Here is a 16,982-nt window from a genome sequence, read left to right on the forward strand (position 1 = left end):
CATTTTTTATGGAGCTTGCGCCTTACAAAGCTTTTCTCTGGAAATCCTTTCTTTATGCAAGTTCGGAAACGACTAATCCTACGAGTTTAAAGGGTTAGAGGTCCTAAAAATTTAAAAAATAAATAGCCGCCCCTTGCTTGCACTCCAAAAGGTTTGCATGCCCCCAGGCATAAAGTAAGATTTCAAGGTTACCCCTCAATTTGCAGATAAAACATTTGTTCTACCAGGAAAGGCCTACCTCTTTCAAGTTACCAAAGATTGTCTCATTTGCGCAGCAAACAAAACATTTCTTCGGCAATGTCCACCGAGATGAACAAAGGTGAATGACGACGCCCACCGATTCACATAACTTTGACAAAAGAATCTTATTCTAGAACAACCCCTCTTCCAATCACGGATGGGGTACGGACTAGTCATATTCTCCCGCGGAAACCTACCCTATACCCAAAGTTTTCCTGCCGAAGCAGACCAGGACGCATGCCCCCTGGGTTCCAGTCATATCCTTCCGAATCACTCGCGCTCATCGGGGGGACGGACCGTGGGTTGAGACATTTCTTGCATGAAGAGACCATTTAGGGATGGTACGTGACTATTTGCGATGCGTGATCCTGGAAATGAAAGCTGGTCTACGAGCTTGAGCACTCTTCCTTCATGCGGAAAACACATTACTCTAAAGAGTGAGGAGATGATGGCTCCCATGCAATATATATAGTCTCGTCCAAGGAGTAGGTTATAATCCAAGGGTCCTTGAATGACCATCACGTTCATTTGAACGGTCTTCCCTTTCAATGTGATAGGCACATTGGGGAGGATCCCTAGAGGTCGACTGGTTCCTTTATCGAAGCCTGTCAGATTTCTCATTTCAAGCAAAAGCGCTGGCGAACCAAGCGCTTTCCAAGCAATAGAGGAAAGGATACTCATAGATGCCCCCTCGTCAATGATGGTGCCAGCCATTACCATTCTGTATATTTGAACGATAATTCTGAATGGTATGTTTGCTGGCAACCGGGGTCTGCCTAGTTGGTTCCAGTCGAAGGATACAAATAGGTTGCTTGGTGGTGGGACCGAATAGACAGCCGGATATCGCTCTGACGAACTTCCTTCCTGCGATAAAGGAATGGGTGCATTGCCCCCGTGTTCATCGGAGTCTGTGTTGATGAAAAGAATCTGGATGGTGTCATCCTTATCCTCTTCAGTGACTGTATCATTCGAAGATAAATCCTCTGAAGGCAAGACCGGGTCAACTGCCGCCTTGACCTTTTGACTTTTGTCTGGTATGGATTCAATCGGTTCATCCTCAATGATAGACACAACTTGCTTTTTCAATTTTAAAGAGTCGAGAAAAAGCTAAAGATGACTCTAGTCTCCTTCGATGTTTTAACGAGCCCGAAGTGACAAATGCTCGGATGGACTTTTTCCATTATAGAGTCTGAAAAAGGCCAAAAGGAACTGCTCTGGAGTTCTAGGTAGAGGGTGTGCCAAACTTTTCGCAAAACCGCAGAATACTTTTTAGGGTACGGGCGGTCAATCTTCCTGAATGCTGTGTTCAGTGCATTGCGATCAGTAGGGCGGCCGACACGGCTTCCTATGGATAAAGGTTATATTCCTATAGGGGTCTCCCAATATATACGCGACGGTACGTGGGAGCACAATCCGTACTGGTACTTATCGTCTCTCAGGAGGAATCACCCAACCATCAGTGAGGCGACCAGTGACCAGGTTTTACGACGCCAGAACACGTCTCTAGCCTAGACCTCTATGTTGTGCGTTATGTTACAAAGCGTTGTTAAGTTCATTCAATTTATTTTAGGTTGATCTTTCTTAGAAGTTTGCCTTTTTGGATCACCACGAGATGTATGATACAATTCCTAAATGCAGTCTAAAGATGATAAGCAAGCTTTTATATCTTTTCAACAATGAAAATCCTAGCTACAAGGGGAAAAGAAAGACACCATCTTTTCTCAAAGAGCATAGAGCACACAGTGAAGCACTTTTCCCTAAATCAACATACAAACTGTCAAAATGCAAATGCACATATGCATGTATTTGTTTTCACTTTCTTAATATTGATGCCTAAAAAGAAAGCTGTTGTATAAATTTGAATTCGATTTCAAGTGAAAACACAAACAAGTTCCTTTTTCGAAATCAAAAAGACGATTACGACACTTTATGATTTACTTGTTTCGACACTTGAAATGCATAAATTCAAACCAAAAGACAAAATTAAAAGCTAGATCAACTGTGAACAGCAACAAACTCACTCCTAAGATCAAAACGACACTTACAACAGGTCTAGATCTAAGGGCAACAGTATGACTAGTTTACTTTTGTAATGGGAAACTGCAAATGATGTAACAAATACACAAAGAACAAATACATTTTCTTTATACAACTGAGGCGGAATTGAGGCAAAGAAAAGGGGTTTCAGATAGGTACACTGACTGATAACAGGCTGCAAAAAACAGAGATGAAACTGAGCAAAAGGAAACAGGGAACCACAGCTGCACAAGGCAAAGACTGATCAATGCACTCCCAACACAGAGGATTTGACATTCAGCGCAGGTAGCCTTCACGGGACCTGCGTTGAAATGCAGAACCTCTTCACAAAGTCTGCGCTGAAGCAGAAACGAGAGTTGTTTCTGGGTTCTGGGTTACGGTTTGCAGTTAAATCTACAGTTTTTGGCCTGATAAAAGCTATCAATTAGGTACAATTAGAGGGATGATTTAAAGGAGGACTAAGAGCTATCACAAAGGGCTGTTAGAGCATTTGTGGATCAGCTGTTCAGATCATAAACAAATCCTAGTGAAAGGATTTAAGTAGCAGCTACTTTGCATTTGATAATGGCAAATGCTTTTCGATTGCTACTTCTTGTGTTTATGAAACAAACAATCAAAAGAAACACAAACAAACTAACAAGATACGAATCCCCAGTGGAGTCGCCAATTTGTTGTTGGGAAAATTATCCAATTCGGAATGCCCCTATCCCACTCTAAGAGGTGATAGTGCCTTAGCAACAAACAAGGAAAACTATCTGAGTATTCTTCTTTATGAGATGCAAATAGAGAAAGAAGGATGTAACTAACCGGCGTATTCCGCTAGTTTGTCGATCCAATCCCTCTCTCTTTTGTTCGCTTCCCGCCGCCTGCTCTTTCACTGGTCCAGCTTCACCCAGTTCCTGCAAGATCACAAGAGAGGAAAACTACACAAAAGACATAGATTCACATTCATAACTAGTTTAGGATCAGATATAAACTAAATATGCAAATACAACAAAACATCATTGAAGTACAAGCATATAGGAGAAACTCAAATAGCTTTATTGATATGATAACAAGGTTCAAGAGGAGATACAACCAAGTGAGTCCTGATCCAGCATCTACCTCCCAGCAAAAGAATCCCTTCCTCTCCTCCAACAAAGCATAAATCACCCAATGTACTAATCTCAATCTCAAACCAACAGCAATTCTCTGCAAAGTACAAAATTCCAGCCTCCTGAACCTCTGGGTGAGAGATCCATATATAGATGTAAGCAGAGAGGATGAGTCAGCTTATGTTTTGACTTGTGGCTTCTCTCTGTCAGTTCTTGCTTCCACTTGGAGGTTGAGAACCTCTTACTCATCATCAGTCGAATTCATTGAGGCAAGTGTCATTGAGGAAGATTCTGGAATCTTCCAGGGTCTTTACACCTCGTTGAATGAACTTGCCATTTGTCATTTCCCGCTCAGAGCACCCTGATAGTGCTTCTACCTGCGTTGCAGTGCAGCCAGCCAGTGTAACTTCTACATTTCAACGTAGGCAGCTAGTGGAGCTACTGAATTGATCCTGATTTGACCATTTCTGAGTGATTTTTGGTGGAGAACTTCTGGAAGAAGCTGTCTTTGGTTGACCTTGTTCCTCTAGGGGTAGGAACAACTCATTTAGGGACTTTGGATCCCTTGAATTATGGACATTTCATGCTCAATGCTGTAAGGCACAAAAATGTCGATAACAGTTGCCCCCTAAAGTATGAGGCCGTTTATCGGGTGAAATGCTTTATTAGGAGGATCCGAAGTTCTTCCAATGCTGGGAGGAGACCTGTAATAAGATACAATACAATACATTATTTTTCATACTGCTTTCATGATCTAGCTGAGGCGGGCATTCCCATGCTCAGCTTTATAAATTCATTTTTCTGTACATAGAACAGACAATCGTCTGATGGTAGACTGATGATTTTGATGAAATCATCATCCTTTTGGTAGGATGATTATCTGCTGTAATGCTGTACATGTCAATGTCTTTATTTTTCCTGAATATATATCGCAGCCCGGATGGATGAAACTAGATCCGGGGTCTTCAATCTTGTCCGATCTTCACTCTAAGTACAAGTCGATCCATGTGAGAAATGTTCTGAAGTCGAACATGGAAAGACATCGCTTGATTACCAGTCAATGATGTAAACTGTTAACAAGCGCGAGAGGAATCACCGATAATGATAATGACCCTCAAGGTACTGCAGTACAATTCACGTGGTGTGAATAAAGGACTTGGCGTCGAACACCACGCAAAATCTTTCGGTCGAAGGTCATTGATGTATACCTGTCGCCGGAAGTGAGAAACTTGCCGTTGAGGCATGCAAGCTTCAAAGTACTGACGGGGGTGTTCCTAGATCAACTTCTTGGGTAATGAGCTGATGTCGACAAGAAGCGATCCGTCAAAGGAGGGCCTTAATGTATCCCACATCAGTGACACGGAACGGAGTAAATGATTTTGGTAGAGGTGAAAACAGTCTGATGATATATGGTTCAGGGTGGCGGTCATGAAAGGATGAAGGATAATGTATGGTAGTGGATGGGACACGGTTGACTTCTCTGGATGACTTCTCTTGAACATATTGGCGACACTTGTGTGATGGATTGGTAGCATTTACCCCAAAGGTGGATGGTATGGCGAGACCATGGCGATGTGACCGGTGAATGAAAACAACCCAACCCAACTCAGGCACGAAGTGGAAGTGTCATGTTCAAGAGCGACTTGCTACCAATAAAAGTTCTTTGAGTTTCTCCCAATTTTTCCCCAGTCATTTCTGACCAGTACCTCTTTATTTTTGTCAAGCTTGAGGAGGATAACATATGCTTGTTCTATAATTTGCCCTTCGGGCAAACCCATCGCTATGTTTTAACGAGCCTAGCGATAGTGAAACTCGTTCTCGTCTAAAGACAAGTTTGTCGCTATTAATGTTTTTTAACGAGTCTAACGACAAAGATAACTCGGTCCTTTTCAATTTTAGAGAGTCTGAAAAGGTACGTAAAGATAACTCCAAAGTTCCTTTTTCGTCATCTAATCCCTTAAGTCCGAAAAAGTATAAAACAATGCAGAAGGGATGAGTTTTCGATAGTTTTAACGAGCCGAATAAAACAAGCGCTCGATCTTTTTGTGCAATAATCCTTCAGGTCCAAAAAGATTAAAATCTAGAGGAGGGATAGCACTTCCGGTCGCTTTAACGAGCTGGAAGGCCAAAACTCGGCAATCTTTTCAATTTTTACGAGTCAGATGAAAAGAGCTTAAAGAAGACTCGTCTTTTAAGGAACGAGTGATAAACGGGTTAGCAGCTGATTCCAGGTAAGGTTTGGAATTTTCCAATCACGGCAGTGTCACAAGGATGGCTAGTGAAATCACTCTTCGCAGCTGTTCCTCAAAATGGGTAAACAATCAAATGGAGGTGAATGATCGGCCAATGGAAAAGTGGAGGTGACGGTGCAAACACGACCAAGGCTTTAATGGCTGATAACGTTACATTCACGATGGTTATTTACCGGAGGGTAGTTCATTTTTTAACGAGCTTAAACGCGGAAAAACACTGCTCGGTCTTATGTTTATTTTTTAACGAGCATGAACTATGTGCTAAAACTGCTCGATTATCCAGTCATATGATAAGAATGTCTCAGGTAAGATTCCATTTTTTATGGAGCTTGCGCCTTACAAAGCTTTTCTCTGGAAATCCTTTCTTTATGCAAGTTCGGAAACGACTAATCCTACGAGTTTAAAGGGTTAGAGGTCCTAAAAATTTTAAAAATAAATAGCCGCCCCTTGCTTGCACTCCAAAAGGTTTGCATGCCCCCAGGCATAAAGTACGATTTCAAGTTTACCCCTCAATTTGCAGATAAAACATTTGTTCTACCAGGAAAGGCCTACCTCTTTCAGGTTACCAAAGATTGTCTCATTTGCGCAGCAAACAAAACATTTCTTCGGCAATGTCCACCCAGATGAACAAAGGTGAATGACGACGCCCGCCAATTCACATAACTTTAACAAAAGAATCTTATTCTAGAACAACCCCTCTTCCAATCACGGACGGGGTACGGACTAGTCATATTCTCCCGCGGAAACCTACCCTATACCCAAAGTTTTCCTGCCGAAGCAGACCAGGACGCATGCCCCCTGGGTTCCAATCATATCCTTCTGAATCACTCATGCTCATCGGGGGGACGGACCGTGGGTTGAGACATTTCTTGTGTGAAGAGACCATTTAGGGATGGTACGTGACTATTTGCGATGCGTGATCCCGGAAATGAAAGCGGGTCTACGAGCTTGACCACTCTTCCTTCGTGCAGAAAACACATTACTCTAAAGAGTGAGGAGATGATGGCTCCCATGCAAAATATATAGTCTCGTCCAAGGAGTAGGTTATAATCCAAGGGTCCTTGAACGACCATCACGTTCATTTGAACGGTCTTCCCTTTCAATGTGATAGGCACATTGGGGAGGATCCCTAGAGGTCGACTGGTTCCTTTATTGAAGCCTGTCATATTTCTCATTTCAAGCAAAAGCGCTGGCGAACCAAGCGCTTTCCAAGCAATAGAGGAAAGGATACTCACAGATGCCCCCTCGTCAATGATGGTGCCAGCCATTACCATTCTGTATATTTGAACGATAATTCTGAATGGTATGTTTGATGGCAACCGGGGTCTGCCTAGTTGGTTCCAGTCGAAGGATACAACTAGGTTGCTTGGTGGTGGGACCGAATAGACGGCCGGATATCGCTCTGACGAACTTCCTTCCTGCGATAAAGGAATGGGTGCATTGCCCCCGTGTTCGTCGGAGTCTGTGTTGATGAAACGAATCTGGATGGTGTCATCCTTATCCTCTTCAGTGACTGTATCATTCGAAGATAAATCCTCTGAAGGCAAGACCGGGTCAACTGCCGCCTCGACCTTTTGACTTTCGTCTGGTATGGATTCAGTCGGTTCATCCTCAATGATAGACACAACTTGCTTTTTCAATTTTAAAGAGTCGAGAAAAAGCTAAAGATGACTCTAGTCTCCTTCGATGTTTTAACGAGCCCGAAGTGACAAATGCTCGGATGGACTTTTTCCGTTATAGAGTCTGAAAAAGGCCAAAAGGAACTGCTCTGGAGTTCTAGGTAGAGGGTGTGCCAAACTTTTCGCAAAACCGCAGAATACTTTTTAGGGTACGGGCGGTCAATCTTCCTGAATGCTGTGTTCAGTGCATTGCGATCAGAAGGGCGGCTGACACGGCTTCCTATGGATAAAGGTTATATTCCTATAGGGGTCTCCCAATATATACGCGACGGTACGTGGGAGCACAATCCGTACTGGTACTTATCGTCTCTCAGGAGGAATCACCCAACCATCAGTGAGGCGACCAGTGACCAGGTTTTACGACCCCGGAACACGTCTCTAGCCTAGACCTCTATGTTGTGCGTTATGTTACAAAGCGTTGTTAAGTTCATTCAATTTATTTTAGGTTGATCTTTCTTAGAAGTTTGCCTTTTTGGATCACCACGAGATGTATGATACAATTCCTAAATGCAGTCTAAAGATGATAAGCAAGCTTTTATATCTTTTCAACAATGAAAATCCTAGCTACAAGGGGAAAAGAAAGACACCATCTTTTCTCAAAGAGCATAGAGCACACAGTGAAGCACTTTTCCCTAAATCAACATACAAACTGTCAAAATGCAAATGCACATATGCATGTATTTGTTTTCACTTTCTTAATATTGATGCCTAAAAAGAAAGCTGTTGTATAAATTTGAATTCGATTTCAAGTGAAAACACAAACAAGTTCCTTTTTCGAAATCAAAAAGACGATTACGACACTTTATGATTTACTTGTTTCGACACTTGAAATGCATAAATTCAAACCAAAAGACAAAATTAAAAGCTAGATCAACTGTGAACAGCAACAAACTCACTCCTAAGATCAAAACGACACTTACGACAGGTCTAGATCTAAGGGCGACAGTATGACTAGTTTACTTTTGTAATGGGAAACTGCAAATGATGTAACAAATACACAAAGAACAAATACAGTTTCTTTATACAACTGAGGTGGAATTGAGGCAAAGAAAAGGGGTTTCAGATAGGTACACTGACTGATAACAGGCTGCAAAAAACAGAGATGAAACTGAGCAAAAGGAAATAGGGAACCACAGCTGCACAAGGCAAAGACTGATCAACGCACTCCCAACACAGAGGATTTGACATTCAGCGCAGGTAGCCTTCACGGGACCTGCGTTGAAATGCAGAACCTCTTCACAGAGTCTTTGCTGAAGCAGAAACGAGAGTTGTTTCTGGGTTCTGGGTTACGGTTTGCAGTTAAATCTACAGTTTTTGGCCGGATAAAAGCTATCAATTAGGTACAATTAGAGGGATGATTTAAAGGAGGACTAAGAGCTATCACAAAGGGCTGTTAGAGCATTTGTGGATCAGCTGTTCAGATCATAAACAAATCCTAGTGAAAGGATTGAAGTAGCAGCTACTTTGCATTTGATAATGGCAAATGCTTTTCGATTGCTACTTCTTGTGTTTATGAAACAAACAATCAAAAGAAACACAAACAAACTAACAAGATACGAATCCCCAGTGGAGTCACCAATTTGTTGTTGGGAAAAGTATCCAATTTGGAATGCCCCTATCCCACTCTAAGAGGTGATAGTGCCTTAGCAACAAACAAGGAAAACTATCTGAGTATTCTTCTTTATGAGATGCAAATAGAGAAAGAAGGATGTAACTAACTGGTGTCTTCCGCTAGTTTGTCGATCCAATCCCTCTCTCTTTTGTTCGCTTCCTGCTGCCTGCTCTTTCACTGGTCCAGCTTCACCCAGTTCCTGCAAGATCACAAGAGAGGAAAACTACACAAAAGACATAGATTCACATTCATAACTAGTTTAGGATCAGATATAAACTAAATATGCAAATACAACAAAACATCATTGAAGTACAAGCATATAGGAGAAACTCAAATAGCTTTATTGATATGATAACAAGGTTCAAGAGGAGATACAACCAAGTGAGTCCCGATCCAGCATCTACCTCCCAGCAAAAGAATCCCTTCCTCTCCTCCAACAAAGCATAAATCACCCAATGTACTAATCTCAATCTCAAACCAACATCAATTCTCTGCAAAGTACAAAATTCCAGCCTCCTGAACCTCTGGGTGAGAGATCCATATATAGATGTAAGCAGAGAGGATGAGTCAGCTTATGTTTTGACTTGTGGCTTCTCTCTGTCAATTCTTGCTTCCACTTGGAGTTTGAGAACCTCTTACTCATCATCAGTCGAATTCATTGAGGCAAGTGTCATTGAGGAAGATTCTGGAAGCTTCCAGGGTCTTTACACCTCGTTGAATGAACTTGCCATTTGTCATTTCCCGCTCAGCGCACCCTGGTAGTGCTTCTACCTGTGTTGCAGTGCAGCCAGCCAGTGTAACTTCTACATTTCAACGCAGGCAGCTAGTGGAGCTACTGAATTGATCCTGATTTGACCATTTCTGAGTGATTTTTGGTGGAGAACTTCTGGGAGAAGCTGTCTTTGGTTGACCTTGTTCCTCTAGGGGTAGGAACAACTCATTTAGGGACTTTGGATCTCTTGAATTATGGACATTTCATTCTCAATGCTGTAAGGCACAAAAATGTCTATAACAATATGCCCCCAAAGAAAGGTCTGTCCCAGTGATCAATGTTGAAGAATACCCAGAAATTTGTATTGGCAAGTCAGTTGGAGGGGGGAAATTGGAGAAGCTTTGGTGAGTTTCTTGAGGAAGACACAATGGAGTCAGATTTTGAATACTTAAAGATGCAATAGGGTTCTGTTGTGCATTTGAAGCAATATTTAACTCTGAATGCTTTTCTGTTGCAGTGGGTATAAAGAAAATTACTTCATATTATTCTTCTTTATTTGAATTTTCCTTCGCAATAGTAACTCCTAATGCACATAACATATGTTTTTCAAATGAAGAAACTTCTTGCTTTGCACAATTGGATACAGTCTCTCGTAGAACATTATCAAATTTATTCATGGAATTAGAGACTTTAGGCTTGACAGCTTCTGACTGGTCTTCAATCTCGCATTCAGGAACCTCTCCAGTAATACAAAACTTCATCAAGTCTTCATAAAAATATATTCCATACCTTCTATATTCTATTGAATTTGCAACAGAACTTCCTCAATTCTGCATTGAAATATATTCCATACCATCTATCTTCTATTGAATTTGCAAAAACCTTTGCAACTGCAAGAATCCTTTTAACCCGAATGTTCTTTTCTTTCTTTCCAGCAAATCCACTGTAAGAATGTCGCTTGGAAAAATCTAGAGCAAGTTGTGCTGGGACCAATGGAAGAAATCCCCTCAGTTCAAAATCCTCCCACAATGCAACACCCCCTCCTCTCACTTCCTCCTCATTATACCTCTTAGGAGTAGCAAATGCAATCTCACCTTCCACCCTACTTCCATTGGAATCTTGGTGAAGACATTCAAATACCAAAAGTTTGTTAAGTAATATGACACAATGACTCCAGAAAGATGATATTGCTCTGACTTGCTTCTCTTTAACATCATTACATGCTACAATATCTTGTCTACAAGCCAACCATTCCATAAAAACTAGTGTTGCTGGCAAAAATAAACTAGAGGAAACATCTTTTGATTTCTCACATTTGCTAATTATGTGCCCCACAAAGTCAAAAGAAGCAGTAAAAGCATTCTGAAGCAGAACAGATCATTGCAAAATTTCCGCATAAGATAAACTTATGTTTTCAGTTTCACTAATATTATGAACTGTGAATATTAGAATTGACACAATCTGAAGAACCACAAGTCCACTAAAAGTCGAGCCATTGACCAATGTATCCAAACCAATCCCCATCTCTGAAATGAGTTTAGGTTTGGTAAGCTCCCCAAATTCATTTATTGCAGAGGAACAAACTTCATCAAATGTCTCAAGGATGGAAATTAAAAATATTTGAAATTTATAAGTAAAGAGGCATCTATGAACTAGGAAAACACCAAACACAGTGTCAAAAATGGCTTGAAAAGTTGAAAGGTTAAAACAAAGCATATCTTGTGCATGTAAAGACAATCCCATTAATGCGAACAAAACAAATTCAAAAATCCTTGTTACCCTCTAAAATATTAAGTTGTTTTCTCCTTGATATGGCTGCCCCTTGTTTCTGATCCTTAAGGGAAAACCTCCCATCTCCTCTCCCTCTTCCTCTCCCACCAACATCTTTTGTAGGGGTTTTCTTGGTTACCAATACTTCGGTCTCAGGAAGAAACTGAGAATAATGCTGACGATTATATAGAAACATAAACCAAACTAAATCCTCAATAGATGAAAGAAATGAGCAAGAAAAATTCTCTTAGCATACACTATGGAAGAATAAAACCAAAACTAAACTTGGAAATTCTCATAAGATATCGATGGGCATGCACAAAATTGGCTCTAATAATAAAAAAGTCAATGCAAGACAATCAACATTTTGTAAACCTGATGTACAATAATAAAAATGTTTGATATGGAGAAAGATCCATCATATCTGATTCATGCAGCAAACTTTTCTTCTTGCAAGTTAATAGTAACAATAATAATCAAGAGACCAAAAATATAACACACTAAATGAACATACCACTGCCTATCATCGCCCTTGAACACCTAGGTGAAGAGCCATACCAGATAAAAATTATATTCATTGTAATCAGATTTACTTCACAGAAAAAATATGAATACCTTTTCAAATATAATAGCCAAATTGTCTCTTACTGTTGAGAATGGAATTTCAACTGCCAAGCTTCGAAAATACTGATAGACTGCAACAAGTTCATCTCCCATGTATGTTGCCAGTATTGCAAGCTGGAAACCACAAACCACAAAATGATACAATACAAGATGAAAATGTTATAACTCAATGTTGGAAAATAGTTTGATACCAATATGATTTAATAGTACAAAGATAAATTAATTTTAGAATAGGTGTTGCAGTAATATAACAATAATACATCCAGTTACTTCCCATAGAAAATTAATACTTTAGTTTGCTCACTTTGGAGGTAGATTCAGATAAACTAAGATAGACTAACAATAACATACCCACAAATTGAGATCAATCCTGATGATGGGGATTTCCACTTGATGGCCAAAGCGAGGCAACTTGCACATAGTAGCTTGTTGCAACTGAAAAATCATGGCCTGAAGATTCCCCTTCTCCACAAAGTTACTTATAGCTCATTATCTTTATGAGACACTAAAGAATGAGCTTAGCATTTGAGAGAACCCTACAAAGACTACTCGCCAAAAAATCCTGACGGATTATTGAGGTTTTATAAGGATTTTAAGTCTCGGGGTCAATTTTATAAGCTTCCTTGTGTTAGTCTAACTTCTCGCTGACTTGAAAATTTAGCAGGCAGAAAATGTAGCTAGAGTCAAAATGACTGAAATTTTCAGGGAAATTAAATTATTTCTCAAAATCAGTACAATTCTCAGTAAAGGAAACTTCTTCCTTGGTTGGTGGCGCTTGCAAGATATGAAATTTCACCCTATCCTGGGTGTCATTTTCACTTAGAAAAAATAATCAAACAAATCAATTTTCTCTTAAAAGGCGAAACTAAGACCAGATGGAATAATGGAATGGAAAAATGTTGTTATTTTGGGTTTTCATAACAACCGTAATGAGAAGTATAACTTCTTCTCATCTGATGGGAAAATGGGAAAACCAATCTAGGCTCAGAGTACTTTGAATTCTTATTAGTTTTCTTTTAGTACTTTCCAGTTAGCTTATGAATTTTCAGATCTAGAATAAAGAAGCATTTTAGTGAGTTCCCTTAAGTTTAAGCTTTCTAGGTTTCATAGTTACGGATATGTTTACCATATAGTGAAAATTTTAGAAATGGCATCCTTAAGTTCATGTTTTTTCCAAATAATAAGTCATGTTTATATTGTACAAATCCATTTCTAAATCTTGAAAGAGAGTAAAATCTATGTGGTATCACATTTCAATTTATCGCAATGATTTCAGTTCACCAGTAATGTGAACCTTGAGGATGATCTACAAATACAATAAATCATCAATTTTCCTCATAGAAATGTTTTCCAAGTTGACAAATGATACAACAAATATTTCGTTTTTTTACTAGTTTTCTCAAAATAAAGTGGCATCAACATGTTTACATTTATATTTTGGCTGCAAAATCTTATATGTCTGTGATTAATAAGAGAGATTAAAAAATATAAAATGGGAAGCAATGAAGAGAACTAATGAAAGTAAAATTACATTGCTACTTCTGTTGCTCTAGCCCCATTATCACAAATTCAAGGCTTAATCATTTTTTAAAGGACTGGAGAATAAGATTCTTTAATTGGAAAAAATTAGAGAAAATATCCAGTTCTTACGTAATAATTCAAGTATTGAATAAGTATGATTCAACTGAACTACAAAACTGGATGCCGGAATAGAGAAATGCTTAAAACCTAAGCCACGACCAAGGATGTTTCCCCCATCAAGGTTTGAGCGAATCTTGTGCTAGCCTTGTCAGCATTGATAAAGTTCTTTTCTTGAACTAGTGGCAATGCCAAGAAGTGTAAACAATAATAACTACTTTAGAAGCTTACAAATGCACATTGAAAACTATGCCTTCTGCCTTGCACTGAATCTCATTGGCCTTAATATAGTTCCTCCCAAGAAATAGAGAACTAAAACATTTTTCAAATCAGAAAGGCAGTAAAGATTCACGATCTCGGTCATCCATGTGTCTATATCAACTGGCATTACCATCAACCAAATTTTTACCTAACTTGAGAGTAGATAAGTGCTAAATTTTATCCTTAGATATTTTAATAAAATAAAGCATGGTACAAATAGAAGGAATAAAAGATCATCCTAAACAAAGAAACAAAAACAGGTTAGGCAGAATGCTAAAACCAATTTAACTATATAGAGAAACTTCACTGCTACATCTAACAAAATAAATCAAATGTAAACCAACCATTTTGTTTAAAGCAGTTTTTTGTTTGGAAGTGCTTTGAAAAACATGCCCTGTAGAGATGCACCATAAAGAGGAAATTTCCCTTGCCTTAAATGCCAGGCTTGGGGCTTATGTATTCACCCCACTCCCAAGATTTTAACCCAGTCTCATCCCTTTGATTTTCACACAATTCAAGTGGGGCAGTCGACAGTGAGAATGGAACCCTGATGGATGACTCTATTGACCTCAGCAGTGAACCAATGCACCATTGGCATTTAAAGTAGTTTTCAAGGACATAAATTTCAAAAGATAAAGTTGTTAGTAAAAGATAAAGTTTAAGATGAAAAAATATGAAGATGCCTATATTAGATTTCAAATTATAGTACTTGAACTTCCATATCATAAAGTATGTCTTAAATGTTAAAAATAAAAACAAGTCACAAATCAATCTAGTTGGTACAGTAAATGCCACCATCCCTATTAGAATGAGGTTCATAAATTAGTAAGTACCTATTCTTGCAGCCTTCCAAAAGAAACCTCGAAACTTGTTCTGTGCATGAGCTCACGTGCATGCATATAGTAGCTCATAATATCAGAGGAACATGTGATGGCTTAAGGGATAAACCTTGACGGGTGCAGTTATCACCATGGCTGGATAGTCACCATCCCAGCCACACCATAGGGAGTAAAGGCTATTTTTAAAACTGGAAGATGGCATTCACCCATATATTCTACAATTCCATATGATATATTTTACTAGTAACAAAGTCTTTGAGGGGAGGTTTACACACTTTAGTTGATTAATCCCTACTAAATCAAACTCTAATTTGCTTATGGTTTAATATGAAAGAGAAAGCCACATATAAAGAAATAAGGACTTTATATATATAAATATTTAATGCATATGGTTAAAATTGTAGCTATCCAACAACTCCTATTATGTTAGAGGTCTTATTAAATCTCTAGTTACATGATAGTAACATAAACAATCATAGTGTGTAAGAACCCAAAAATAGCTATACATGCAAGATCCCATTGATTATCATCATATCAGTAAAAAACATAAATAACTGTTGATGTCATTATCGAAGGATCTGCAACTAAAAGACAAGAATGGAAAAATCATTGGAGATATTTCCCTTGTTGGTTTGTTTAAAATGTGGTAGAGAAATATCTCTTTCTCTTATGCCTTCAACATGCAAACTATAGCCCCAACAGAGCCCTCCCATGCATCAAAACCTTGAGGAGATTATTCTTCACTAGCTAGAGCTTGGTCCATCTCAAAGGTTGAAATTTCAACCACAGTTTACTACCGACCAGAACTTCAATCACTGGGTATGCACAAAGTATTCTCCAACTGAAAATCAATGGAAAGTAGGAAAGGAAAAAAAAGGTCATGGAAACAAACAACAATGAAAGAGGAATAATGGAAAGAGGCCCACGATTCTAGAGTTGTCCTCTCGTTATGTACAACATGAGCTTGTACTCTCAAGTAGGGTCAAAAGTGATGGCCAGTTTGATATCTTCGAGATTAATTCTTCCCCATCCCCAATCATATCAACATAAATCAACTTTCCCTTATGGGTAAATTAGCAATTAAGCATGTGTGAGCTACTACATGTACAAAGAGGGCAATGTGAGGAGAACAATCATAAGAAAACAACATTGTAAAGTCTCCAAGGTGACAAAATATCACAGTCAAAAGGGACATGCATGACCCGGGTGTTTTCTGCAATCATATCAACGTCACCATGGGGAAAAGGTAGTGGATTGATAGAGACTCCAAAAATTGAGAAACTACACCTGGTCAAGAACTAGAGTTTGTTCTATGGTAAATAAAATGATTACTTATGAATAGATTCTTATTTCATTGTATTGTCTTATGTAGAACTTTTTTCAAATAAAGATATCTACTCCAAACAAAATGGTTACTAGAGTGTATGTGACTAGAATTTTACTTAATTTTATTTTCATTATGAATGAAATAAATATGATGACTTTAGAATTTCCAATTCCTTCAATGCATCTTCTGAGTCTCTTTCTATTTTCTTGTCACTACAATAAAATAAGAGCAAGGAAGACATCTCCGCCATATCATGTATTATTTCACAATGACAATTATAACAAACGAGAGTATGATGTGCAATTTTTGATGGAAGTTACGCCAGGAAAGACCCTTGATACTATTTTTATTATCCTAAAAAAATCCCACTACAATGGCCTCACATTCGTAATTAAATTTGTGCTCATGTTGATGCTGAAGAACACTATACACAACTTCAAGGAAATATCTTAGCTCCGTTGAGCCTGCCAATGATGGTTGTTGAATATTTCATCATATTGACTTGTCAAGACAACTACATACTATGATTAGGGTAGATTTGTAGGTATGCACATTAATGTTAGTCATATAAGTACAATATGTAAAATTAACTATAGGAATCTTAGAATTCAGTTCCTTGAAAATGGAATGCTAATACCTCTATAATTCTAAATGCACATTTGTAGTTCTCTGTAAATGAAATGAACCAAAGCAAAGAGATCATGCTACTTATGGTAGTTAAGAAACTTGTATTATGAAGGAAATTATAGAGAGTATTTTTTGTCTTCTTTCAGTTTGCATGGCTAAATTTTTTGTAGTGCATATCCTTGTCTACAATTCATGGAAACTTGTCTTTAGTTGTATTTTCTAAATTGCAAGATAATTCTTTGCCCTTGCAGATCATTTTGGTGACTTGGT

The 16,982-nt window shown here is 38.7% G+C and overlaps 2 pseudogenes; one reads left to right on the forward strand and one right to left on the reverse strand.

Annotated features, from left to right (window-relative positions):
* Positions 1–10,168: 10,168 nt before the first annotated feature.
* LOC149162259 (nonsense-mediated mRNA decay factor SMG7-like) lies at positions 10,169–12,510 on the reverse strand (annotated as a pseudogene).
* A 3,239-nt stretch (positions 12,511–15,749) lies between these two features.
* Positions 15,750–16,569, forward strand: LOC149162260 (ATP-dependent Clp protease adapter protein CLPS1, chloroplastic-like; annotated as a pseudogene).
* Positions 16,570–16,982: the final 413 nt, after the last annotated feature.

Source organism: Pinus tabuliformis, chromosome 5_2 (assembly GCF_031772625.1).
Source record: "Pinus tabuliformis cultivar Carrire ecotype Pingquan chromosome 5_2, CPIR1, whole genome shotgun sequence".
NCBI lineage: Eukaryota > Viridiplantae > Streptophyta > Pinopsida > Pinales > Pinaceae > Pinus > Pinus tabuliformis.